The sequence below is a fragment of the Delphinus delphis genome, chromosome 12 (assembly GCF_949987515.2).
Source record: "Delphinus delphis chromosome 12, mDelDel1.2, whole genome shotgun sequence".
Lineage (NCBI taxonomy): Eukaryota > Metazoa > Chordata > Mammalia > Artiodactyla > Delphinidae > Delphinus > Delphinus delphis.
The window spans coordinates 13532206-13539830 of NC_082694.2; positions in this window are offsets into that span (position 1 = coordinate 13532206).

Below are 7625 nucleotides of genomic sequence, written 5' to 3' on the forward strand. Positions count from 1 at the left end.
TTGGGCCATGTGCCCACCTCTGAGCCAATCACTAGGGGCCTAAGGTAATCAGAGGCCTCCTTCCGAGATGGGGGTGGGGTGTGGAGGCAATGCCACCCAAAGGATGGAGGGGGGAACATCTGCTGAGAAATTCGGAGTGCTAGGACTGGGAAGAGGCAAAATCCCTTGCCGTCCACATGCCACCTCCCCCGTGAAGCCTTCCTTGACTCTTTCTCCCCCCGTTATTCCCTATCACATCAAAACCTAACTTTCTACACCCCTCCCCTGCCCTCCCCTCCTGTCTTTCCTGTCTCTTTGCTCCCAGTAGAACATAAACCTCCCAAGGGCGGGAACAGGGCTGGTTGTTTTCCATCGTATCCCAGGGCCTGACTCCTGGTGTTGAAAAAGGTAAATCTCAAAACTTCATCCTCCCTGGGCTTCCGGAACTCCACGTTCTCCTGGTTCGTCTTCTACTTTCTTGCATGTTCTTTTCTGTCTTTTCTCCGCTTGTAACCTCCCCGCGGCCCAGCCTGAACTCAGCCTTTTCGCAAGGGGGATTCTCAGAGATCTCACCTGGGTGACTACAGGGCTGTCGCTTTCGCTTCTGGGAAAAACCTCCAAATCTAAGGTTTCAGTCCTGATCTTTGCTCTGAGTTTCAGACCTGGAGTTCTGTCTGCAGGACGTGGTCCCTCAACCAATCCTCCTGGAAATGGTAACTTTCTGTACAGATGTTACTCATTACACGGGAGAGTGAACTTAGGATCATCTCCCCTAAACCTGTCCCCGGCTGACTCCCCTTTTCTATGAATGATTCTGTGACAGGTCGTCCATTGCTTTGAAAGCCAACATGCCAGGATGATGAAGAGATTTGAGCCAGATGGGCCTTTGCCTTCACCTTGGGTGTCAGGTAGAAGCTTCTGGTTTTCTGGATCTCTTTGTCCCCATCTGGTGTGACACAGACAGGGTGGGGAGGAAGTACATGCACAGAGAGGCGCTGACTCCCTCACTGAGCGAATGAGGCCTGGCAAGTGACCGTGACAACCCTTTCACCTGGCCGCCAAGAGGCTCCAGGCCGATTTGCAGCTCAGGTGCAGCCGCTCAGGACCCACTCTTCCACCCGTTCTATATTTTCTGTGCTCCTGATGCTTTATTTCGTATTTGTATTTCACTAATTTATTGCATGCATTTCCTGTGAGCTGTCTCAAATCCTCTCTGGAACAAGGTGGGAATACATTAATATTTAAAATAAAATAAACAAAATGTCAGCTTGTGTGTGTGTCTTAGGCTGGAAATTCCTTAAGGGCAGGGACCATGTCTGTTAATATAGCACCTGGCACGGTGTCAAATTGAAGCTTAACAAATGAATTTTGATGAAGACGAGAAAGAAGCTGCTGGCACGAAGATACAGAAGTTTGGATCTCACCCTCGGGCCAAACCTCATCCAAACCCCCTTTTCGCAAGGGGTGACCTTCCTCAGGCCCCAGCCAAATCCTCCCCCTGTTCCCGCCCATCCAGGCTCCTTTCCGTCACCGCTGCCCGTCCAGACTCCCCACAACCAACCCCATCCTCACCCACACTCTGCTCTCACAAATGCTCCCCTTTTTCCCCAGTCAGCCCTCACTCGGGTCTTCACCCCAAAACGCCCGGCCCACCCTTCTACCCATTCACCCCGTGCCCCAGCCCTGCAGGCTCAGGCTGGGCAGCAGCGTGTGGTGCTAGGAGATGCCACCGGCTGAGTGTTTCAGGTGCCAAGGCACGCGGAGGGACCTCCAGCCAGGCGGGGACCTGGCAGAGGGAGGGGAGGGGATAAGGTGCTTCGAACCTCCAGATGCAGCAGTTAGAAAGAGGACAGAGGCAATGATCCTTCAAATTGCCACATCTGTATAATCTGCTTTTTATTTTCTGCTTCATGAAGTTTTATTTCCCATTATTTATTCACTCCCCTTCCTCCCCTCCCCCACCCCCGCTCCTCCTTTAGCAGGCGACATGCTCAGATGGGCCCCGAGCCTTGGCCTGGGTCTCCGCCCACCCCCGCCCGGCTGGCTGCGGGGAGAAGGCACCTGGTCCCTTTCCGATGACGCCCTCTCCTCTCGCCATCGTCGTGTTTCAGCCCCCAAATGCCCCTCCCTCCATCCTCCAAGGAGAGCTTGGTGCAAATGTGCATGGGGGAAGGGGTCACAGAGGTGAGGCGTGTCCCCAAGGCCCCGGTCCCCGTAACCACCCCGAGCCGGAGCTTATAGCCGGGAAGGACCCAGGAGATGGAGATGTCGACCTCACAGCCAGGGGGTGTCTCCCCGCCACGTGCCATCCGCCCGCCTCCTCTCCCGGACCTCTTCCCGACCCTCTCTACCCAGGACCTTCTTCATCCTCCCTTCCCTCCAGTTCTTGGACCTGTGGTCAGGGTGCAGGGGGTTACTGAGATGGGAAGGAGGGGGACCGGCCAGGACTGCAGGGAAGTGAGCTTCTAGAGGCCCTGAGCATCCCCTCACGCCCCACCCCCACCCCGACCCCCACTGCAGCAACAAAGATGCAGCTCAGAGAAAGACCGGGGCCATCAGGTTCTAGTTAGTCACGGGGGGGGGGGCAGGCCCCCAGTGGCCGCCGTGGGGTGAGAGGGTGTTTGGGAAAGGACGCTTATGTTGTGAGTCTCCTCGACGTTGAGTCTTCTTGCCTAGCGCCCTCCTTAGCCCTCGGTGGGACCCAGAAGCTCAGGACGATAGCCCTTTTCAGGCCCGAGGTTGAGGGCTTGCAGTCAGTGTTCTTAGAGCTGCGTCTTGAAGACGCTACGGATGCTCAAGAAAGGCCTGGGAGGGCCGTGAGGGATTTTGCAAATCTTACCTGAAACCGGACAGCACTTTATGTCCCCTCTCTTTTGGCTTTTGTCCCTTTCCCGTCTTGCCCTATACTGACTTTTATAAGTCTCATTTTTTAAATAAAAGCTCTGAAGTTTCTTGTTTTTATTTTAGGTGATGGTGGGGGTGGTATGATCCCGTCCAGTCCATCTTGTTTCCTTCTAGGTGCCTATCACGGGGTCTGGCACAGAACGGGGGGTTTAGGAACTATTTCTGAATGAACAGGTGAATCAGTGAATGTGAGAACTAGGCCTTCTCAGGCCCCAGACTGTATGAACTGTGGCTAATTCACTTCGCTCAGGTTTCTGATTTCTGTCCCAGCCTGGAATCCTCTGGAAGCCTGGCTTTAGCCCAGCCAGCTGAGGCAGGACCCCAGGGCCCTGGGTGGGTGGGCCACCAGAAGCCAACCACCCCCCACCCCACCCCGAACAGAGACCGGATTCCGCATATGGAAATACGGTGTTTGCCTGATGGAAAATTACCAGGGGAATTTGGTCGAAAGAGGGCTTCATACCTGAACCAGTCAGATGAGTCCCGTAATGCCTTTCACTGCCCAGGTGGCCACTGAATCACGGTGTGACGGCTGGACATCGTTCTGGCCCGAGCCATGCATTTTACGCAGCTGAGGATTTCCCTGGGGTTGCCAACCGGGGAGGCAACCAGGGCGGGGACACAGCCCCACACCCAGGCCTGAGCTCTGGAGCAGCGCTGTCCCCCAGGGGGGTAAGCAGAGGTATTACGATTGCCGTAACTAACAGCTCCAGCGACACCACAACCTCAGCCCCTAGAATGTGTGGCCAGCAGGCCCTTTCCCTGATCGCCATCATCAGCATAGAGGGGGAGGGCGTGGCTGTACTTCCTACAAGTAAAGCCTCAGTCCTCACCGCGGCCAAGGGGCCTTGCCCCCGCTTCCTTCTTTCTTACCCTCTTCTCTTTCTCTCACTTCTTCCCTTTGGTGGAGAAGTAAGTTTCCATTCGGACCGAGCTCACCCGTACTGATGAACAATGTCTTTGCCGCAGCAAGGTCCCCTGGGGAGGCGTGTGGGTGGGCTGGGGGATGCTCTCCTGGCCGGGCCCACGGGGGTGCACTCCTCTCCCCAGGGGGTGTATGGGGGGAACCAACGTTGCCCACAGCTGGGGGCCTCCACTCAGGACCCCCGGGAGGCACGAGCAGGACGTGAAAACCGGGGCCTGATGGCAGTGGAAGGGTGGGCTGGAGGGGAATGTGAGTTCCCAGGCCTGGGCTGTTAGTGAAGCTAACTAACGCCCGCCTCCCTGTAAAAAGCAAACACATCTAAAACAAACAAAAAGATTTATTTGTAAATGAAAGCGGTTCTCATTCAAGGCAGGGCTGCGTGTGTGATGGTGCGCACGCACGTGTGGGCTTGGGCTCCCGTTACACGGGGGAGGATGCCTTGGCTGGAGAGGAGGGGGAGGGGAAGTGGGGCGTCTCAGAGGAGGGGGGCGCCGGGAGGCGCGGTGGGGGGAAGGGAGTTGGCGTCATGCTGGTACTAGTTTGATTTATCCCTAATGAGTTCTCAGCACATGGCTGCTCCGGGCTCACTCCGGGGGCCAGCGCGGCCTCCCGTGGGCCCCAGCCCGCCCCCGACTCCAGAACAGACGCCACTCACTCAGAAAAGAGCCAATTTCCACACTGCACAGTCTGCTTCACTCAAGGGGAAATCACATTTCCCTGGGAGAGCCGGAGGCAGCGCTTCCCTCCCCAGCCTGGCCGGCTGCCACCGGGTACAGATGCAGAGGAGCTGGGCCCTGACCTCCCTTCTCCCCCAAAACAAAGCCCCACTTCCCCCAGCCCTCGCCCCAAATCTCAGGGCAGCCTCTCAGCAGCTGGGGCTTAGCCTTTGCCGCTCAGCTCAGCGAGAGAAGGAGATAGGGGGACGTCCGGGGAGGATGCTGCCGGGGCGGGGACCGGCCTTCCTTGCTCCCTCCAGCTTTGTCCAGGAAGCCAGGCACCGGGTTTGGTTTGAGGGGCTTAGAGATGTGGCGATGGGGTTGCTGGTGGTGTGTGTGGGTGCATGCGCTCGAGCAGGGAGCAGTAGGGAATCGGGATCTGCCATCAGGAGATAGGGACCTCCAGCATCCGTGTCCCGAGAGCCCCCAAGAGCCAGAGGAAGAGAATAAAGTAATGAGAAGAGTAAGAAAGCAAGCGGAAGGGATGGAAGGAGGGAGAAATGCTTCCAGCCTCTCCTCAGCAGACACGGGGAAAGTCTAAGCCCTCCCCACCATTCACTGCAGACACAAAGGTCTCTCAAAGGAATAATTGCTTCGGACTCAGCAGAAGAGGGACTGCTGAGATTAAAAGAGGTGGGAAAAGGAAAGAGAAAGGTGCGAGGGAAAGAGAGGAGGCGGCCTTTGTGGGCCGGGATGCTTTCATCACAATCACAGCGGCAGCTGCAGGTAGCAGGCTGGGTCACTCCCTGTCTGCGGGTGTCTCACAAACTGAGGCAGAGGAACAATCAGACCCCTGCCTGCGGTGGAAATGCTTTATGACCCTAAAAGTTGGAGAAGGGGCGGCCTGGGGGGACATTAAGGGTCAAGGAGGCGGCCCCATAACTCTGTCCCTCCCTACAAAGTGATGGGAGCCTGAGGTCTCTGCAGAAGCCTGGCCACATCCAGCTACTCAAGGACTTAGATTGGGATGCAGAGTTGGCCTTAGATTAGGGGTCGGGCTGTGGCCCCAGCTCCTCTGAACGACCTTGAAAGATCCAGTCATCTCTTGCTCTCAGTTTCCCCAAGGGCAAAACGGGGCCGATGTTCAGAATCGGAGACACAGATGGATGGGAATGAGTTTTGTAAACAGACAGAGACTAAGCCTATGGGAGAAGGGTGATTCTATCTTCTGAGGATGGGGGAGTTCAGGGAGGGCCAGGGAGGGAGCGCCAATCCCCGCTGAAGCTCAGGGCACTGACTCGGGACCCCGAGGTCTCCAGCCCCCTTGTCCTGTGCCCACCCCCAAAGGACGAGCCTTAGGAAGACGCTGGTGGGAAAAGTTGTGAGTATTTGGGGAGGGGGCCAGGAGGATGGTGAGGACAGCGGGAGGGGGGAAACCTTCGCAAGCCCCTCACCTTCTCTGGCCTCCTACTTCCCCATCTGTAGACTGTGGCCACACTCTCCTCTCACCTGAGGTGGTTGTGAGGGTTGAGTGTGTCTCTGGCACACGACGGGCAGAAGGTACGTGTTTTTTAGTAACAACCAAAGCCAAGAATATTGGCGAAGAGGCAGGAGGGGCTGACCTTGGGGCAGGACTCCTAGCCGCCCCTGCCTCCCCCTGCCGCAGGCCATGGGGTAGGGGCCAGAGGGTCACAGCAGCTCCAGTCCACCTTAGAAAGGTGTGTTCTGCCCCACTGGTGGGCCCAGGTAGGGTTCTAGCTGCTCTGTCTCCCAGCAGGAAACGCACCACCATGCAAGGGCTGCCTGGCCCACACAGACCGCTGAGCTCCAGGTACCCTGGGCTCTCCTGGCCAATGTCAGGAGGGCAGGGGCCACTGGAGGAGGAAGGGTAGGGATGACAGACCGGGGAGTAGGGCCTGGAAAGCTGAGGAAGACTCTCCACACAGGCAGTGAGAGGGATGGTTCCAGGGTGCAATGGGGATGGGGTGTGGGGCGGGGGGGCGGTGAGGCAGGGCCCTCGCTGCCCTGGGAACGCCTCGGGCCCAGGCTTCGTCCCCAGTTCTCCCACTGACACACGCACTGCTCCCATATGCCTTCAGAAAACCCAGGGCCTCGACCCTGCTACAGAGTAAACTACCTCTCTGCCACTTCCCACGCAGCTACCCACGGATACTTCCCACACTCCCCAGCAGGAAAGCCGCTTCCTGTTCATCTGTGCCTCCCAACACCTGTCCTCTCCTCCCCGCCCTTCCCCTCATACTCTTTCTTCACCACGACCCCGTCATGTACCTCGCCAACTTGTCCCAACACCACCCCTGATGTCAGGGCACCTGAGATCATCTCTCCCCCCAAGCACACAGACGGCTGTATTTTCCAAGCCCCGAAGGGGGACCCGTGGTTTGACTGTGGACGGAGTGTCTGGAGCGCTACTGGCCAGGACCTGCCGCACACTCGCCGACACCTGCTCTGAGCAGAGTGTCCCCGGGGGGCTCAGCTCACCTCCGAGAAGGAAGGGGGGCGCTGAACCACGGTCAGCCCGCAAAAGCGCAGCCCAGGTCCCTTTGTCATTCAGGGCTTGGAGAGGCTGCCAGCGCACCAGGGTCCCCAGAAAGGGTTTGGCTGGGAATAGGAAGGATCGCTCTGCAGGCTCTGGGGGGGCACCATCCACCTCAAGGTGATTCCTGGGTGGGGACTGTCTTAGGGCTCTCAGGAACCCAGATATAATGGGATGCAGTCCTGCCACCATTGCTCGTGGCTGGAGGAATATCCTGTTATTGAAAACTGAGCCTCATCTCAGATCCGCTCAGAAGTCATGGGGACTGGTCTTTGTGGGGGGCCCACTCTATGCCATCCGCAGCGAGCATTCCTTGCCTCTCCTTTGGGAGGACCAGGGAGGTCAGAGGCCTGTCTCTCAGCCGCTGCCCTCCCAGCCTGGGAGCCCCTGGTTGTGGTGCTAGTGGGGGAGGAGGAAGCCCCTCCTCCACCTGACTCAACCTCAGCTGTTACTGCCCAGCTGTCGGCATTAATCTGGGCATCCTGCCCCCGGCTCCAGCTGGGTCCCTCACGGAGAGGGTCCACGCAGACACCAGGCAGCCGCTGGTGGGCCAGGCACCCTCTTGGGGGCAGAGACCTGGCAGTCACCATTGTGACTTGTCCTCTAA